Source organism: Diabrotica undecimpunctata, chromosome 8 (assembly GCF_040954645.1).
Source record: "Diabrotica undecimpunctata isolate CICGRU chromosome 8, icDiaUnde3, whole genome shotgun sequence".
NCBI classification, from domain to species: Eukaryota; Metazoa; Arthropoda; class Insecta; order Coleoptera; family Chrysomelidae; genus Diabrotica; species Diabrotica undecimpunctata.
The window spans coordinates 86,161,570-86,182,339 of NC_092810.1; the positions used below are offsets into that span (position 1 = coordinate 86,161,570).

Here is a 20,770-nt window from a genome sequence, read left to right on the forward strand (position 1 = left end):
GGTTTAGATTGTATACCTATGTCTTCACTTCCGACATACAAAAAATGTACAGGCAGGTACAAATTCATCCTGATCACACATTCCTGCAGAATATCCTCTGGCGGGATTCTCCAGAACAGGACATCGAATGTCTTGAGCTTCAAACCGTAACTTATGGAACAAAAAGCGCAAGCTTTCAAAGTACTCGTTGTTTGATGGAATTAGCTAAAACTCATCAAAACAACTCCCCATTGGCCTCCGATGCTCTCTTAACAGGCTGCTATGTAGATGACATTCTATATGGGGCCAATGACACGCAAACTCTTCTTAAGGCTCATAATGAGATAACTGACCTACTCAACAAGGCATGCATTTCTCTTCATAAATGGTGCTCTAATTCAAAAATGTTTTTAGAAAATGTTTCTACTCTCTCTACAAACTCTGCCTATGTTATTTCACCAGAGAATGCTTCTAATAAGGTTTTAGGTCTCTGTTGGAACCCCAGTACTGATACATTTTCAATTTCTGTACCTCAATTATCAATAAAGGATAATTACACAAAAAGGGAAGTACTCTCTATTATCGCTCAAATTTTTGATCCACAAGGGCTCATTAATCCCGTAACTGTTCTTGCTAAAATTATTATGCAAAAAATTTGGATTTCTAAAATTAATTGGAATGACTACGTGGATTCAAATATTTTAAATGAATGGTTGAAGTTTATAACTGATCTCGCTGCTCTCAAAGACATAAGCATACCCAGATGTCTTTTCTCATGTCATGAAATTTCTTCTATTGAAATTCACTCTTTTTCTGACGCAAGTTTGAAAGCATACGCTGCTTGTTGTTATATACGGGTTATCTACAAATCAAAAAAAGTCTCGTGCTCTCTCATTGCTTCGAAAAGTCGTATTGCTCCTTTAAAGACCATAACGCTTCCAAGGCTGGAACTTATGGGTGCTTTATTGGCTAGCAAGCTCACCACAAAGGTGGTTGATATCATAAAGGATAAATTGCCCTCTATTACCTCTATAAACATGTGGAGCGATTCTGAGATAGTTTTGGCGTGGCTCAGATCACATCACTCCAAATGGAATCAATTTGTCGCCAACAGGGTAGCTCAAATTCAAGAAAATTCTTCTCACTCTCATTGGAGACACGTAAAGTCTAAAGACAACCCTGCTGACATCCTCTCCAGAGGAATGATGCCCTCTAACATACTCAACTCCACTCTTTGGTTTCACGGTCCTCAGTTTTTGCAAACATTTGACCTAAATTTGTCTGAATATATTCCGAAGTTTAATTCTAATAAATTACCTGAAGAAAGAAAAGTTGTTCTTCACACTCGAAGTGCTCAATTTGATTTCTTTGTCATGCTTTCTGAAAGGTTCTCCAGTTTCACGAAATATGTAAGGACTATAGCTTATGTACTCAGATTTGGTAATAACGCAAAGTCTGGCACTCAAAAATTATCCGGTGCACTTGAAGTATCTGAACTTCAAAATGCCGAAATGAAAATTATAAAATTATTGCAAAACTCAAGTTTCTCCTCAGAAATTGCTGATCTCAAAGGCAATAAGATTATTTCTAATAAGTCTCTCTTACAATTTGCTCCTTTTCTTGACAAAAATGAGATGCTCCGTGTAGGTGGACGTCTTAGGTATTCCGAAGTTACCTTTGATCAAAAATATCCTCTCCTCCTCCCCTCGAAAAATCATGTTGTTCGTTTAATTCTCAAAAGAGAACATCTTAGGCTCCATCATGCAGGTCCTCAGAATACTCTCTATCAAGTTCGCCTTAGATATTGGCCCTTGAATGGTCTACGTGAGATTAAGAGGATAGTCCACGAATGTCATGTTTGTTTCAAGTTTAATGCCAAACCCTTAGCTCAAATCATGTCTGATTTACCTAAGGAACGCTTATGCTCTGCTCAAGTTTTTGCTCATGTAGGTTTGGATTTTGGTGGTCCCTTTCTAATAAAGGCCTCTAAACTTCGTAAAAGTCCCTTGATAAAGTCATACATAGCTCTATTTGTCTGTATGTCCACACGTGCGGTTCATATAGAATTAGTCACACAACAGAAGCGTTTCTTCTTACTCTTAAGCGCTTTATCAGTCGGAGAGGTCTCCCTCAGACTATATTCTCTGATAATGCGACAAACTTTCTTGGGGCTAAAAATCAGTTATTCGAACTCTATAATTTCTTGAAAAATAAGGATACTAACTCTTCTATTCAGGCATTTTTAGCCTCCTCTCAAATTCGGTGGAAAACAATACCACCTCGATCTCCTCATCATGGAGGACTCTGGGAGAGCGCTATAAAGAGCGCTAAACATCATATCTATAGAGTGTTGGGCAATCTCAAAATTACATTCGAGGAATTCAGTACCGTGCTTACCCAAATTGAAGCCGTACTTAATTCTCGGCCCATTTGTGCCCTCTCTAATGATCCCTCCGATTTCACATATCTTACCCCTGGTCACTTCCTAATTGGAAGGTCTCTCACCTCGCTACCCGACCAGGAGTATACATCTATCCCGGAAAATAGACTTAGCATCTGGCAAAATCTCTCTAAGATCCAGCAACTTTTTTGGAAAAAGTGGTCGACTGATTATCTGAATCGACTTCCAAATCGTCCAAAATGGTTTCTCCCATTCAAAAATTTAGAACCCAATGACCTTGTGTTAGTTAAAGAAGATAATCTCCCTCCTCTCTACTGGTCATTGGCACGAGTGATGGATGTCTTTCCGGGTAAAGATGGCCGAGTGAGAATTGCATCTGTTAAAACTAAGGATGGGATTTTCAAACGCACAATAACAAAATTGTGTCCCCTTCCTAGTGAAGGATTATGTTAATGTTATTAGGTTTAGTACTTTTACTCATATGTTGTTTGTATACTATTACTCATGTTGGTTTTTTTTATGTACTCTTTTCTTTTTAATGCTTTTTATAATGTTAAAGCTAGTGCTTCAACTGGGGGCAGTATGTTGTAAAAACAACCTGTATAATATTGTAATAGTATAGTTATTTTATCAGGTTGTGCGCTCGGGTCGTCAGCTATCGTGTTAACGTGTGTGCGACTGATTTCCTACATAAGAAACCCTCTCTTCCCCGCTTTATATAACTTAGGACTAGGACAGACAGTGCCAATTTGCCTCTCGGCAAGTAAAGGCCGGGTGTGTGTGATCCCAAAAAGTGCGTGGTGCGTAAGTGATAAATGCGCTTGTAAACCCGGTGTTTTGTGTTAAAACGTATATAGTTGGTCTCTCTCAATTTTATCATTTCATGTATATCTGTTACTGCCTCCCCGCACTCACTGTAAAGCTAATATTTGTATAACTCTTTATGGAACTATCAGAATTGCGATAATTGTCAATGTTTGAACCAGCCCTAAGTCTATTGTGTAAATAAATCGAAGGAAAATACCTCTTAATTGTTTTATTGCTTCAGTGGTCCTTTATAAATATTTTGAAGCAATTAGGTGTTCAAATACGCCTCTCTTAAATGTGGATAGTTTGGCAACAAAGTTTACCCTTTCCACCCCTTACTACCCTCATAACTAAAATCGATCTTCACCCTTCTGCAATTCTCTTTGTACATGTATTGTTAATACGTCCAAGATGTTTGACCCATTTAAAATGCTTAGTTTTAGAAAAAGTACAGCTTAAAGCGAGAAACGATTTACAATTTCATATTTTTTACCCTTCTTTTTTTAAATATCCCCGAAAATACTGAATATATAAAAAAAAATAAAAATGTAGTATTGACTAAAATTTTCCTTTATTTAGATTTGTTGTACAATGAATATTTGGCGGGATATAGCCGTTTAAAGCATCGATTTACGATCAAGCACCATCTTTTTCGAGCCCTTTAAACTCACCCCATTTAAAAACCAAGGGTTCCAAAAAGATTTAATTCACAGATCCTTGTAGCTCTTAAAAACCTCTACAAAGTCGTTTTTGAAGAAACGCTCTATCGCTAAAAATGAAGTTGTTGATGCCTTAGATGAGCATTCAAAAAGATGCTATTACCAAATTCAACAGTGGCTTGGCAATGAAAATATCAGGGCAACAGATTGGGGATGGTATTCCAAAGATGGTTTGTTATTACCCGTACGCATGAACAAACAAATGAACAAACAACCTGCTCCCGATGAACTTTTGAAAATTATTTTTTGCCAATGCAAAAAAGAATGCGGCGTTTCATGTGGGTGCAGAAAAGCTGGTTTATACTGTAACTCTACTTGTTCTGGGTGCTCCGGTGAAGGGTGCAATAATAGTCCACCAATAATTGAAGACGATGAGGATGACATAGATCACGATGAAGATGTAATTGATGACGAATAAAATTAATAATTGTTTTACCTATAAATGTAAATATTTTCAACTATTTATGTAAATGTATTAGAATATATGGTGCCTTTTTATGTTGATACATTTTTTTGTATTAAATTCTACTTTTTTCAATTTATATTTATTAAATTGGTTTATAAATGTTGTAAAGGGTGATTTTCAAAAGTTGAAAAGTTGCAAAATTTTGGCAAAAAATTGTTTTCACCTATAGCACTCATAACAATTGATTTTTAAGGGTCGAAAATTTATGAAATTGTATTTTAAAGTATAAAAAATCACTATTTAACTAATCCAAACCAAATTTCACTCATCTTAAGACAACAATTTCTGAAAAGCAGGGGTAGTTTTCACCCCTAAGAACAATCAGGGTTCATCGGCATGACATAAACTATAAAACAGAGGGTGAGTTGAGCTTAAATCCAAATTTGTATCCAAATCGATCCAAGGCGAAATCATTTTTTTAGAATTAGTAATTTTTTACATTAATCTCTAACAAGGGTTGCTTTTTAAGGGTTGAAATATGATGGAACTCTATTCAAAAGTATAAAATAATCATTATTTAACTAATTCAAACCAAATCTTATCCATATTCAGGTTTAATGTTATTTTATAATTTTTGACAATTAGGGGTAGTTTTCACCCCTAAAACCCTTCAGCGCACTTCGGTTCGATATAGATTTTGATCCTTGGGCTATCACCTACCTTCTGTTAAAATTTCAACTCAATCCATGCAGGACGAAAAAATTGCGAGGTTTTAACTTTTTTCGAGCTTCATTTCCTGAACTATAGATTATGGGATATATTTTTGTGTTTGTTTGTACCCATCATTGTGTTACCTGTTCGAGATTTCTTTTTATTGCCATAGATTATGGGATATATTTTTGCTTAAAGCTTGCGTAGCTTTATTTGTTCATGTATTTGCGCCACGTTATACCAAAATAACGGTTTTAACGTTTGGATAGTTAAGACATTCATCTTGTAACATTGTACGAATTCTTTAAGGTACAAAGAATTCTTAGGAGCCGCACCATTTTTGTTTTCGTTCGTTTGCAAAATTGCATTTTTATGTAAAAAAAAAGCCTGGTTTATTGAATAGTATAATGTTCGTATTTTATCTATTCTCTTTATTTCTTTATTTATCGTAATTCTGATTTATTCTAATTGACTAAGTATACTACTAGCTTATTCACCGCCTTTTATCGAGAGGGAGCTGAGTCTCAACCTGAGATATAATTTGCTTGTTGTTGTTTAAATTATAATTATCTTTTATGGATAAAGCTTATGGAAGAATATAGTTTCTTCGTTTTACATTTTCGTATTTTCGTCATGATTATGTCTGTCCAGGTAGATTGCTAATATCTAGGGACAGTGTTACAATTCATACGTTATTTGCCTTTGCCTTTGCTGCTTAATCGTTTCGAATATTGTAGTGGCCATTCGGGCTACAATTATTCTGTTTCTTCTTCTTGTGGTGCCTATCCGTTACGGATGTTGGCTACTAGCATGGCAATTCTAACTTTATTGACCGCAGCTCGAAATAGTCCTGAAGTGGTCAAGGAAAACCATTTTCGTAAGTTCTGGAGCCAAGATATTCTTCTTCTTCCTGGTCCCCTCTTTCCGTAGACCTTTCCCTGTAATATAAGTTGTATAAGTATTCTGTTTATTTGTCCTTAACTTAGTTGTTGTTGCGGAGAACCGGAGAACAGGAGAACCGTTGCGGAGTTCCTTAGGTTTGTTAACCAGGATATTTGTCTTCTCCCAATTCCTTGCTTTTCGAAAACTATTAGAAGGTTATTTGTAGTATTTATATGGAGTGTTGTCTCTCATCAGGTGTCCGAGACATCCTGATTGTTGCCTTCTAACCATATACATCACTTTTATTTCTTTCCTCGTTCTTTTTCATACGATCCCGTTGGTTAACTGGTCCGTTCATGATATCCTGAGGATTCGCTTGTATCGCCACATCTCGATGGCTTAAAGTTCATGTATTGTATCCTAAGAGAACAGAGGAATGCACTTCCTATTATTAGAGAGGAAATCTGTTTTATGTATAGTACTGAGAACTGTATAATTTTAGTGATGTATATTTAGTATGTAGTTATGTATTTGCAACCTATTATCGTTTGTAAGTTTTTTTTTGTACTTTGTGCTCTTTTGTAAATGTGTGTAAAAGTGTTTACGGTTTCGGAATTTGTACAGTGCGTCGCGAGTACAAAGTACAGTTATGTTTTTTTTTGGCACGTATGCCAACGCGGGGAGATTGTTGCAGTTTCGCAGCGATATATAAACATTTATAAAATATTAACAGAATTTGTAGTAGTTTTGATTCTCCCCGTATATCAAGATTACAGCTTACAGCTCGTACAAATATACATCTGTGTTAAAAACTAATTTACGTATTAGTACATATTTAATTTAAGAGTACCCTGCACTTGGCATCGGTCCACTGACCGAGAAAGTCGTTTTATGCAGAAAAGTTGCATTATGAATTTTGTGGTTCCTGTTGTTAGTCTGTGAAGACATCTTTTGCGATAGCAGGGGTGCTATTTTTTCATGGGGTAGAGTACACCTTATAATATTTGTTGCCAAAATTAGATTGCTGCATATATCGAGTACTGTTTACTGGTATATGCATATTGTTGAGAAATTCATCTTGTGTGATGAACTAGCTATTTCGCATTTGTGTCGTGATTTGAACTTTTAAAATAACATTTTACGTATATATAAACATTCATTTTAGCGTGTTTACTGTATAGTTTAATTGTATATTTTATTTTATTATTAATTGATATGTGTAACTATGCTTATTACTTATAATTATGTTTGGTTTGTTTGCTTTTATATATACACAAAAGTATTATATTGCATTGACTTTAGTATTGCCTGTCGTATCGTATTCTAGCATATTCCTGTTTGTGTGATGTATAGATATTCATCGTACCATATTTAGTTCCAAACAATGTCTTAACTTTTTTTTCAATTCTCAGTGTCAGTCTAAATTTCTCCTAATTCTGCCTGTTTTATAGATTTTGAAAAAGCATTTAGCAGGATGGGCCATGCTAAGCTGAGAGATATTCTTGAAAGAAAAAACATAGATAATAAAGACTTCTTTTTCCTTTATATAAGCAATTTTGCTTGTTCATTGGCTGGTTTTTGTCTCTATGGAAGATTGTCACTCCATCTCTTGCGCGGTCGGCTGATATTTCTTCTACCACTTGGTGATATGTGTCTTGCTATTTTAACGACTCTTTTCTCCGCCATTCTACTGATGTAATTGTTCAATAACAACAAAGACAACAGATAATAAAGACCTGCCAATAATTCTAAATTTGTATTGAAATCAGAAGGCTAATGCCAAAATAGAAAACGAAACATATCAAGAAATAGAAATACGCAGAGTTGTGGCTTGTCACTAATATTATTTCATGTCTATACTGCCTATACAAAACTCTACCCCATCCTATCTGGTGTACCTCAGGGTAGTGTGCTCGGACCGATTCTGTACCTGATATATACGGCTACTTGCCAATAAGCAATAACCTAACGCTTGCAACATTCGCAGATGATACTGCTTTCTTGGCCTCTCATAGCAATCCAATAATAGCATCAGAGAGACTGCAACTACATCTAAACAAAACAAATGAATGGCTTAAACTCTGGAGAATTAGAGTAAACCCCTCAAAATCTACACAAATTACATTCACTCTAAGAAGAGATACATGTCCACAAGTTAACCTCAATGGACATCCTTTGCCCCAAAAGCATGACGTAAAATACTTAGGTATTCACCTTGACAAACGTCTAACTTGGACCAAACATATATGGACGAAAAGGCTTCAATTAGGAATTTTATACAGAAAACTTTACTGGATGTTGGGAAAAAACTCTCACCTATCGATTGACAACAAGCTGCTGATATACAATACAATAATAAAACCCATTTGGACATATGGCTCACAGCTCTGGGGTTCAGCTAGCAAATCTAATATTATGATAATACAAAGATTCCAATCCAAAACTCTGAGAACAATCGCTAATGCACCTTGGTATATCCAGAATGATGCAATACATAGAGATCTTCAGGTACTAACAGTCTCTGAAGAGTGCAAAAAAACTTCTGAACAATATCAAAACAGGTTGCGGGTGCATCCTAATACCCTGGCACACAATCTTCTCAACAACCAACAAGCGAAGAGATTGAAGCGACATGACCCCTTGGACCTACCTCACCTAACCTGACAGAGCCTACAGCAGTGGGAGTTACGCCTTCAACAGCACCCAGCCATTGTGATCAGTGCCGCTTTTACTGCTCGCGTATCAGTGTATGTGCGCATCCTACCGGTAAAAAGCCAATTTGCGTCGTGATGATTTGGTCACTGGACCTTACATCTCTCTGTCATGTAAAGACAAAAATTTTACTTATTGTTTTCACTGCAAAACAGATTGTAAAAATCTTAAATGTTAATAAAAAAAAATGTCTATACTGAAAGTATTTACCATTAAGCTCTTTTAGAATCAAACGAAAAAATTGTAATCAACATATCAACAAGGAGGTTGTCTTAGTCACAAGCACAGCAGAAGACTTTTTACACATACAAATATTGATTGTGATAATCACGAAAAAAAAATGAATGTCCAGAAAACAAAGTATATGGTCTTTAGTAAGAACACGATACAAAAAAGGAATACATCCGACTGAATTAAAATAGTATAAATGGCACTTTAATTGAGAAATTACCAAATTACAAGTACTTGTGATCTTTGATAAATAAAACTTAAGATAAAACAAAACAGTGAAATAATAAGACGTATCCAAATTTTCAGGGCTATTTTCATGAAGATGAAATTCTTCTGCAATAGGAACATAAGTATCCCTCTACGGTTAAAAATGTTGAGAGGAATATTGTTAACACCCTATTATACTTAGTAGAGGGCTGGGACTCTCAAACAGAACAACATAAAAACCATTTAAAGCTTCGGGATATGGTGCTACCGCAGAATACTAAAAATACGTTGGATTGATAGAGTCACAAACGTTAAAGTGCAACGTTGTTTAAGACAAGAGCCGAGTTTTAAAAAAACTCGAAATATTTGGGCCACTTTATTAAAGGATTAAAATACACATTACTTCAAAATATGGTGAAAGGAAAAATCAAATGAAAAATGAACCAGGCCGTAGAACAATGTCATGGTTGCGTTATTTGAGAGAGTGGTTTGGCTGCACGACGAACTTAGATCTCTTAGAAAGTAGAAACTATACATCATCACTATATTCAAATAGTTTTAAAATTTACTCGATTTAATAATGATTATGTATCGAAGACTTGAATTTCCCGATGTTTTGCACGGCACTACATTTCCGTGACCCGATTTCCAAGACCATATATATTCAAAAAAATCACCTAAGGACAGGATTTAGTTCGAAATCCTCGAAAGATTAGATTCAAGAATTACATAAATACGTTACGTTACGTGGGAGATATAATCTTACCTACGGACTTCCTACGGATATAAAATCGTAAAAAAAAATTGTGAATGAACCCGAGACGGAATCACGAAGAAAAAAAATATATTATTTTTAACTACGTTCTTGCTGTTTTTGAATGATCGATAATATCGAACGCCAACTCGTTTCCGGCCGTCCGGTAGGTCACCAGATCGCATATCCGACGGTGTAGTAGGTCTATGTCCGATCTCAAGTAAAATTGTCGAGGAAATGCAGGATGTTTATTTCCAAAAAAGTATTTTAGTATGTGGGCTAACCTTATGACGGAAGTTCAATTCTCGGTTCAATTTAAATATCAGTTTTAATGTTTCTTATTATGGGACACGTTAAGGTGTATATAAATGACAGAAAACCACTCGAAAACAACAAATCTTTTTCAAAAAGGATATTAATTTTTCTATACTTAATATAACATCAAAAACTATGAATTTCTATTAAATTTGTCAGAGTATTCAACAAATAAAAACAAAAAAAAAACGGGTTTCGTTTGACTTATATGAAGCAACAAGGAAACAACTTTGACTTGTATCCAAAAACAAGTTGCATATAAGTACTTCAATATTTTCATTTCTTTGGGTTTTTATAATTATCTATTCATCCCGTTTGCCTTTTTACACCAATTATCCCTTTCCCATCTAAAAAGATCATATAAAATTTAGGTATTGTATTGCACGAACTATTAACGCTTGAATTATACGAAAAAGACAGAAACCTCGGGAATTATATCCCCTCAAGATATCACAGAAATATTCTCCCCTAATAAATCTCCCCCGTACATATATCTTTGTGAGTATTGGAGTTTTCACAAATCTTCTCCTACATTGATCTGCTAAGCACATGACATGATGAAATGATTTGAACCCTTTGATGATATTTCGTAATAAATTAAGGATTAAAGATATTTCTGGATTGAAGTATCTCTGCTGTAAATAAACGGGGAACATTTTTCTTTGTAAGTTTATTACAAGGGAAAGGCGACGGGATTCTCTAGTGAAATATGTGGTTTTCATAGGTTTCAAGAAAGTAACGTAACCATAATAAGGCGTTGTACGTTATAAATGCTTGAGAGTGAAACCTTTTTTTTAAATTATCAGAATGCTTTGCTTTGTTTTATAGTAATTATTTTTTCTGAATTTTCTTCAAGAAACTATAAAAAAAGGAAACTATTTGGAAAAAAAGTTGTTTTTGTAGCAAAAAAAAATGTGTTTTGTTAGTCTAGGTATGAAGTAATCGAAAATTTCGCATACAAATAAATGACTCAGTAGAATATGTGCCGCTTTGTCAAGGAAAAATACTAAAGTATATTTGGGATTTTTTAAATTACCAGTCTTTTTTTGATACTTCACAAAAGAAGAAAAGGTACATCGTCTTCTTGCGAACATTTTAACCCGACCCTCATTGATTTAATAAAAATTAAAAAAAAATCTCGTTCCTAAGTTTTATACATACTAACAAAACTGAAACATAAAAACTAGAATCAGGCTCAGATTTAGCATTAAAGGTTACATATGTGAGAAGAAATTTTACCTTATGTGCTGTGGCTGCACAAACATTTGAGCCATACCGTTCTCTAATCTCTGGACTGGAATAATTCGTAGCTAGTAAGAAAACCCGAAAAAATTTCGAGCTGCTGTGAATAGAATAAGATGGGCCAAGGTAGTCGCCAACATCTCTAGAAGATAGGCACATTTAGAAGAAAAAAACCCGGAAAACCTTCTAGAATTCATATTCAAAGACACAATCAGGGTATTCAAAAATATTGGACAAAAGTGTATTAAAATGAAACTAAACTAAATTGGGAAGTAAACGCATTTTTTCTTTGGAAACAAATGAAACTTTTTCATTACTGGTCCTTCCTATGTCCAAATGTGGTAACTGTTTATAAACGCATCAGGTAATGACTATTAATTATTTGGGATTACAAACTTCTATATCACATTATTAAGTATTGTGTTTATATGGGATTAAGCCACAGTTGATTGTAATGAAAATTACATTTCTAGGTAAAAATTTGAGCTTTAGTTTTTACTACAACAGCTGTGTTTTTACGTTAATTCGTTCACCTTTCTTAACGCACTTGTCACGCGTATTTTAAATTGCAGATATAAAGGAGTTGTAATTAAATGTATGTAATTTGTTTATCGATTTTACTTATTTTTAAATAGAATTTCATACGATCGTCTTGCTTATTATTTCTATGGGGATTTACATTATCAATGCGAAAGGAGGAAACCAGTGAGTTCTGGATTGAACAGAATATATTCTCTCCTCTTTCTGATGACCCCAATTGTTATATTGAGGTCATCGTATGTGCAGAACGCAACACCGTTTGCATTTTAACATTCATATAAAAAGAAGTGCTTACAATATTGCTGTGGTATACGAACGTACAAGAAGACTCAGTGACAACAGATAAATAAAAAAATAATAGAAAAGAAAGAGATATATCTTGAAGATTTTGGAGAAATCAAGTAGGCGAAGACATGTTAAAACGAGCAAGAAGAGAAGGAGAAGAGACAACGTAGATTGCTTTTTCCATTTGTATTAAAAGGAGTATATTTAACAGTGTATTAATATTTTACCCATCTGCTTATTAATGTCTTCCTTAGATTATGTAACATGCACGTGGTGTAAATAACCGAAAGTAATATTACTCGTAAAATGCCTCATAAAGACAAGAGTGTATTCGTAAACTTTGACCCCCTACAGCAAAGGCCACTTATTTCCTTTCTTTGTATAATAAATAAGTCTAAAATAACAAATCATGAAATAGTCCGATGATAAGGCGAAATTTTATTTGAATGTTATCTCCTAATATTCACAAACGTCAATAGTTAGGCGTCACACAAATTTTATGAGGCAGGACCGGCGCAACTACATTTGCATTCACGCTTTAATGTTGTGTGATGGACTCCTATTTTTTTTATAACGTTTATAACATTGCCCAATTCACAATTTTGACATGAAATCAATTTCTAAAACTATTTTAAACAATTATTGTGATATTTGGTTTTCAAACTCACTCAAAAACGAAAACACACAAACAAAAGAATTTTATGAGACAAATCCTATTTCATGAATTTTGGAGGTAAAAAACTTATTAATACATTCGTTCACAGACAAACATACTACATATAATCCCCTACATACACACACAAACCACAAACAAACCATACACACACACACACAGACACACACACATACACACACACACAGACACACACACACACCTACACACACATACACACACACATACACACACATACACACACACATACACACACATACACACACATACACACACATACACACACATACACACACATACACACACACACACATACACACACACACGCACATACACACACATACACACCCGTACGCGCGCACATACACAGAATGAAGTTGCAGTTAACAACTTACAATATGCGGACGACAATATATGTTGATAATCTAGACATCTAGAGTATGAATACACAGTCTATATTTTAAAGATATTTATTAAAGGAACCACAGTTTGGTTACCCAGCTGCTTGTGTAGTAATAAATATATTGTACATTTTACGGATAAATAATTTTAGTTCATTTTTTCTATATTATAATAAATTGTTAGTAAGTTAAGTCACTAACCACAACATAAATGATCGAACGAAACGGTACTACGGAAAAATATTATTTTTCTATATTTTTACTAGCAGTTTCTATGTTCGCGCATTTAATAGCGCCATTAGACAAACAAAAACAAAGCGACAAAGATTAGATATGATAAGGAGTTGTCTTTTAAAAAATATCATTTATCAAGATAAAACAGGCCGAAAAACACCTACCTCACTGAACGTTGGTTTTCAGTGGCGTAGATTAGGAGGCACCCCTCGAAACAATAATCTCGATGAGGAACCTAAAAAAAAAAAGAAATATAAGTAACGTATGTAATTAAACGAGAAAAGTTCAAATTAAAAAATATTTAAAAAATTATTCTTATAACCTGATTTTGCACAATAGTTCACAAGATATGTTTGTATACCAATAGTGTGTTACTAATTTGTAAATATATTACAAAGTTGAATCATACTTTCTATTTCAATGTGTAGCATACTTCTAAATTTTTGTACTTTAGCCAAATAACCACTCGCTCACACATGTCAAGCACATGTGTGAGTATTTTATTACATTTTGTATAGTTAAACGATGAATCGTCACTTCTTGAAATCTCGAGTCTATGTATATATGTGTAGTTATTGGTCTACACTGACCTAGGATACATTTGTTAAGAAAATTTTGATTGTTACCTAAGTTGAAAAACTGATTAAAAACTTTTTTTTATATAATACGTTTATAGATCTAATAAAATAAAATATACACCACTTACAAAATGATTAAAAAAGTAAAATGATCTTTTCTAGCTCTAAGCCCACTTCGTGTGGATTACAGAATAATGCATTTAATTTACTACATATACAAAAAAATAAACGACAAGTGTGCAACTCAATAAAAAAACCGATCAGTTCTTACTGAAGAGACAGGTCAGATAAAGGGATAAAACGTCATCCAAGCTGTTCTCCACAGTCCTAGAATATACTTTTAAAAAACACACAAGGTATTATAATCCCATAAGCATAGACGTCGTTGAAAACGCAGCAACCTTCAATTTGCCGATAATATTGCTTAAACTTAATGAACTTGCCAGGCAACCAAAAAAGTGAGATTACAGATAAACAAAAGTAAAATAAAATACCAAATACCAAATAAAAACCATACAAATGAACTAAGAATACCACAGATCACGATCAATATTAGGAATTAAACTTAGAGATTAACGTAGAGTAACAAAGCCAAAATAAGGAATTTGCACGCTATTTAGCAAGACAAATAGACTATTAGAATGGAGATTCACGTGAAGGTAGCAGGGGCCCGGGTAGACCACCGACGCGATGAGTAAGATCTGCGGTGAAAAAAATGTAATTGGACATTTTCGAAAAATAAAAACTGATGGGAGAATGGAGGAAGTTTATAACTGGCAGTAAACGCGAGAGGCTAAAGGGTGAATTAAAAAGACACTATGCTAATAAGTCAAAAACTAGTTTTGATTTGGTCTTATGCTACGCATTTTATTTTCTAGAACTCTTCTTGAAAATCATGATCACTATGATCAGTCCATCGAAGCCCCTGGAGCCTAGTGAATTTTGTGTGTTTATTTGAATATTTGGTGAAGTTCATGGTAGTATATCTGTATCTCCATATTTCATTTTTGTTAATAATAGGACCACACATATTTCTTAAAGTTTTTTCTATTTTTCGATTTCCGATAAATAAGCTTTGTTGTTCTTCTTCTTCTTCCTCTTTATAAGCAATTCTGCTAACCCATCTGTATTTAATTCTACTTCTAAATATGTGAACCGTTCTACTGCTTCAGTAAGACCCTTCTTCTTCTACTTGACTGGCTTTACAACTCAAGGTAAGTCTTCCCCGCATCCACTATAGTCCTCCATCTTCTACGATCTTGCCCTTCCATTTCCCACTGTTGTACCCAATTTTAGATAAATCGATTTCGACATCATCCTTTCAACTTCTTCTGGGACGGCCTACTGATCTTCTAGTGTCTGGTCTCTCAAAAAACACTGTCTTTAGCCCTCTTGTTTTTCTCTGATTTTACCACATGACCTGCCCCTCTGATCCGGTTAGCTTTTATATGTCTGATGATGTTTTCAGTACCATACAGAGCCACCATTTCAGCATTGCGGCGTTTTCTCCACTTTCCTGTCAATTCATCTCTTTGAGTGCCAAATCTCATTCTGAGAATCTTCTTTTCAAATACCAGCAGCTTATTTATTTCCTGCTAATGTAGAGTCCATGTTTCACTTCCATATGCAACAACTGTACATCTTAAACTCAACTGCTAGTTTTTTTCTATTTGTCGGATCGTGAATATTTCATTTATTGTTGACTTTCCAGCATGAATACCGGAATGGTAATCGCCTAGAATATCATCCGAATACGGAGTGAGGCTCTGTAGCAAGATAATTGATAGAACTTTATAGGCTGTGTTAATAAGCGATATGCATCTATAGTTTCGAAATTGTTCTTTATCTCCCTTCTTATATATGGGTATTATAACGGTTCAATTCCATTCCCTGGGCACTTCCTGTTGTTGCCATATTCTCAGAATAATGTCATACAATTTTTGATGTAAAATGTTTTCTTCTTTTATTATTAATTCTCCATTTATACCATCATTTCCGGATCTGTGATCTTTAAGAGATGATATCGCATTCTTTACTTGAAGTGGTGTATCTACATTTGCGGAGTAGAATGTAATATCTGCTTCCTCCATCTCACTTTCAATATTTAGTAAATGCCTTCTATCGTTCGACGATTCTCTTATTATTAGTTAACCTGCTTAATTTTTCATAGCCTGTGTTACCCCAACAGTTCCACCTTGTCTGACTGTTTTCACTTCCCTGAAGGAATTTCTTTATTTGATTTATCTCGCTACTTGTGTCCATTTCTCGTATTTGTTGTTATATTATGTAGCTCCTCTTTTTAGTTTTGAGTAATCGCCTTGTTTGTGTTCTTGTTCTGTGAAAATCTGTTTGTTCTCATCTGTAGAGATTATTAGCATTTTCAATCTTTTCAGTCAGTTTTTATTTCCAGCAGTTCCTCGCATTGTTTGTCAAACCATTTCCGTTTTGGGCGCTCCCTCTTTTTCCAGTGGTTTCTTTGGCTGGTTGTTCTATAACTGATGCCACTGGCTGCCATGTTTGTCCTAAATCTATATTAGGCTCTTCCTCTACCAATTGCAATCTGTTGCTTATGACTACTTAATAATCCAGTTTCTTATTTTGTTGAAGAGCTTCTATTTGCCTTATTTCTCTTTGATCTTGTTGCTCCAGCTTTTATACTGATATTCGTGTTCTCATCTTAGATTTTGCCAGAAAGTGACCACTATCGTTGTCCGCTCCTTTCATACTTCGTAGTGTGTCGCAAGAGTGTCTTGCACAAATGAGGATATGATCTATCTGGTTACGTGTTCTTCCATCATTTGAAACCCATGTGACCTTGAAAATGTCCTTTCTATCGAATGGGGTGAATTTATTAATCATGTTATTAGATATTTTAAATTGTGTTAGTCGGTGCCCATTATCATTTGTTGTGTCGTGTAGGCTATGTTTACCAATTACTTATCTTAAACAGTCTTCCTTACCTATAAATATAGTACAACCAAATCCTCATTACTATTTTGACGTCGTGTTTTGGAGCCGCTTTATACTTTTAGTCTAATAATTCGTAAAATTCCTCCTTCCTATCTTTATTGCTGTATTGCTGTTATATTCATGTTATATTTTTCCACTTAATACATTATACGTTCCTATGCAAATATCCATATTCCGTTGCGTGTGTCGTTTATATTGAATATCTCTCGTAAAATTCGTCCTTCCTATCTTTATTGCTGTATTGCTGTTATATTCATGTTATATTTTTCCACTTAACCCATTGTACGCTCCTATGCAAATATCCATATTCCGTTGCGTGTGTCGTTTATATTGAATATCCGTCCTGTTCTGAGGCAATAAGCCAGCGCATAGCACAACCCTTTTCGGAGGACCGTTTCACCCGCTCTGGTCAGTTCCCAACCCAACTTTCCACCCGGGTTGGATACCGGATCTCCAGTTGGGCTGCTCGGTTTAACAGGGGCCACCAACGTGAAGCTGAGAATCGGATTTGAGCAAAAAAGGTTAAGTGGAGTAAACACATATACAAAATTGGGTCTACTCGAAATATTGCACATTAATTTATTTAAAAGTACAGATTTAATTATCAATGTACAAACAGATACAGAGAGATCACCTTAGTAAGCGTAACGGGGAATTTAGAAGGTGGAAAAGGTAGCAAAAATTATTCCGTTAGGGAGTGTTAAAATTATTTTGCATACTAAACTAGTTGGTTTAATGAGGAATCTGTTATACAACGAAACATACAAAAAGACGATATTCTGTGGAAATTTGAAAACACTGTAACTGTTATGTTTTGTTCTGTTATTGATTTCCAGGTTTTTAAATATCATGATGTCCCATAGTTAAGGGAAAAATGGAAAAATTCGATTTATCAAAAATATGTACGCCGTAAAGAAAATATTTCACATAAAAAATGTAGCTTAGGTACTTTTGAACAAATATGTTTATTAGCAGTTTGTGTAGAATGAACAGTTCTCGCAGAAACAATGCACTTATGCCTTTGAAATCAATTTTACATAAAATTTGTATTAACTCGACGGTAAAAATTTGATATCTTTTGATCAGAGTGTCCTATCGACAAAAATCAAAATACGTAAAGGTGAAGAGTGCAGCTTCCGTACGCAATTTATAAATATTATTATAATAAGTATGTATATACTTTCCATACGCAATAAATATTTATTTTGCAAAATTTTACTTTTCTCTTATAATTAGTAGAAAAGGTTATGAAATGATAGGTAACTTAAATATTTATGTATTACAGTTATAAATAATATCTTTTAAAAATAAATTTTACAAAAAAAAATACATTTATAAAAAAACATTACAAATATATTTTAAAAAAAGTACCTAATTGTTATAAACTTTGTATAATTATAAATAAAAATAGTAAAATTAAGAGCAGTAAAAGGCTTTTTATTTGCTAATTTCTCTGGTCTAAAACTAGAAATTTAAAAACCTTGACATCAATTTACTAGAACAAAACACACTGTTTCCGAATTTCCATAGAATATCGAAAATTTATATATTTCGCTGTATAACACATATCCCAGAAGAGAAATTTTAAACCAATTGGTTTATTGTGCAAAATCATTTTAACAATTTCTAAAGGAATATTTGTTGCTATCTTTTCTACCTACCAAATTCCCGTGAGGCTTAGTAAGAGGACCTCTCCGCATCTTTTATTAACATATTTTAAAAACAAATTTTACAAAAAAATAAATTTTTTATTTCAAAACCAAATCTACACGTGTTATTTATTCTTGAATTATGCTTATTATAAATTTTTACAATTACTTTTCTTGGATGAAAAGCATAACAAATATATTTCAAACAAATTAATTGTTATAAAATTCGTATAAGTATAAATAAAAATAGAAAAATAAGTATGTAAATTGTAATATGTTATGAATTATGCTTAATAATAGTTTCACATAATTCACCTAATTTACTCTTCAAATCGGCGACGGTTCTCTGGGGATCATTATGCCATTGCTGTTTCATCTTAGGCCACAATGTCTCAATAAAATTAAGGTCTGGACTGTTCGAAGGCCACGAGACCACTCTAATGTTATTGTCTTCAAACCATTTTTTCCAAGTCCTCTCATGGCATTCGAACAGTCCAAACATTAATGTTATTGAGACATTGTGGCATTAGATGAAACAGAAATTGCGTAATGATTCTCAGAGAACCGTCGCCGGCTTAAAGAGTAAATTAGGTGAATTATGGGACAGTTTTGACCCTGACTTATGTAAATCCTTAGAACGAACAATGCCACACAGGATTGCCGCGATTTTAAAAATTCGTGACGATCTAATGCAATATATTCGTTTATTTTGCCGCCAACGCTGCAATTCAAAGTTTATAGAGACCGAGCTATTTAAATATTTTTTTATTAATGATAGAGTTTAATGTATTATTGATCTCGTTTTTGGTTCCACAAGAAAGATCATGACGATGAACGTCTTCAATAAATTTTTGTTTGTCCGAACATTTAGTTGTTAGGACTCGTATATATTATTGCGACTGCGTTATTTTAATTGTTTATAAGTTTAAAATCAAGGTAGTTTTGCAAACCTATTTTACAATGTTGACATAAACTATTTACGCATAATATCGTTTTAGATAAAAGCTTTTTGAGATAAACAATTTTAATTTTGCAATAAATATTGAGTCACAGTTCCTGAAATTGAATATTTGGGATATTGTTCTTATTCTCACGCGAAATCAAAGCTTTCTGTGCATTTTTAGAAAATTTATTAATAATTTTTAAAAAATCGACATTTGTAGCTATTTTCGCAATAATTAACAAACAAATTAACAAAAATAACTTTACAAACGCTCATTATAAAGGATTTTCTATACTTTTTCAGTAAAATTTAAATTTAAAATTAAATATCGATCCTAAGTAAAAAAAATAATGTTTAAACCTTTAAAAATTTTGTTTATTACATTATTGTTATTATTATCTACCAAATTTATCAAAAGCAGTTGTTAAGATACCTGCATCAACAAGTGTTATGACAAAATCGTTAATTACCTGGTCCATGTACACCTTATTGGTTTTGTGGATAGTACTTTTTTATTCTTTGCGGTTTTTGTTTAACATATTCCATTGATAAAAATATCCGAACAGTTTAGTTTTAAAAATATGTATCAGAATTTATTTAGATTTCGTGATTAGTACATTCATGTGAGTTATACCATTTATTAAAAAAAAACAACTCAATAAAAGTATGACAATATTGTTATCGAATTTTCTCAGAAACATCGATAATAAACAAAATATGAATCGTACTTTAATCACACGATTATTTCCATATCTGTCGATTTTGCAAAAAGCGATATGGAAGCAAAAAAATGGTTTGTAGGATCCGATGTGACTAGGATTAAATAATATTTATAGACACTTTTATGTAGATTTTATTCAGTTTGTAATTTATATCTACAATTTATTAGAGGAGTGTGGGTTTGCGATTTTACTGTAACAGATAAACATTTGATGTTGTTACTTGGGGATACTGTCACACTGAAATAAATATTTACAAAAATTTGGGGATAATTTCATAAACAAATTAGTAGTATTTTAATTATTTTTTTCAGTAACTAGTTTTGTAGTGGCAAAGGATTTCCTAATGGCTTTTTAAAGAAAAAGAAAATTAATTTCATAAACCATCTACATTCATGGAAAAGGTGTAATA

The 20,770-nt window shown here is 33.5% G+C and overlaps 1 protein-coding gene across 1 annotated transcript in view; it reads right to left on the reverse strand.

Moving 5' to 3' along the window:
• The window catches only part of LOC140447732 (uncharacterized), a 458,740-nt gene that overhangs the window by 346,109 nt on the left and 91,861 nt on the right, over window positions 1-20,770 (reverse strand). Inside the window, exon 2 of the mRNA XM_072540550.1 lies at window positions 13,664-13,734. The gene's annotated coding sequence lies outside the window, so the exon portion shown is untranslated. The remainder of the gene's footprint in view (window positions 1-13,663; window positions 13,735-20,770) is intronic.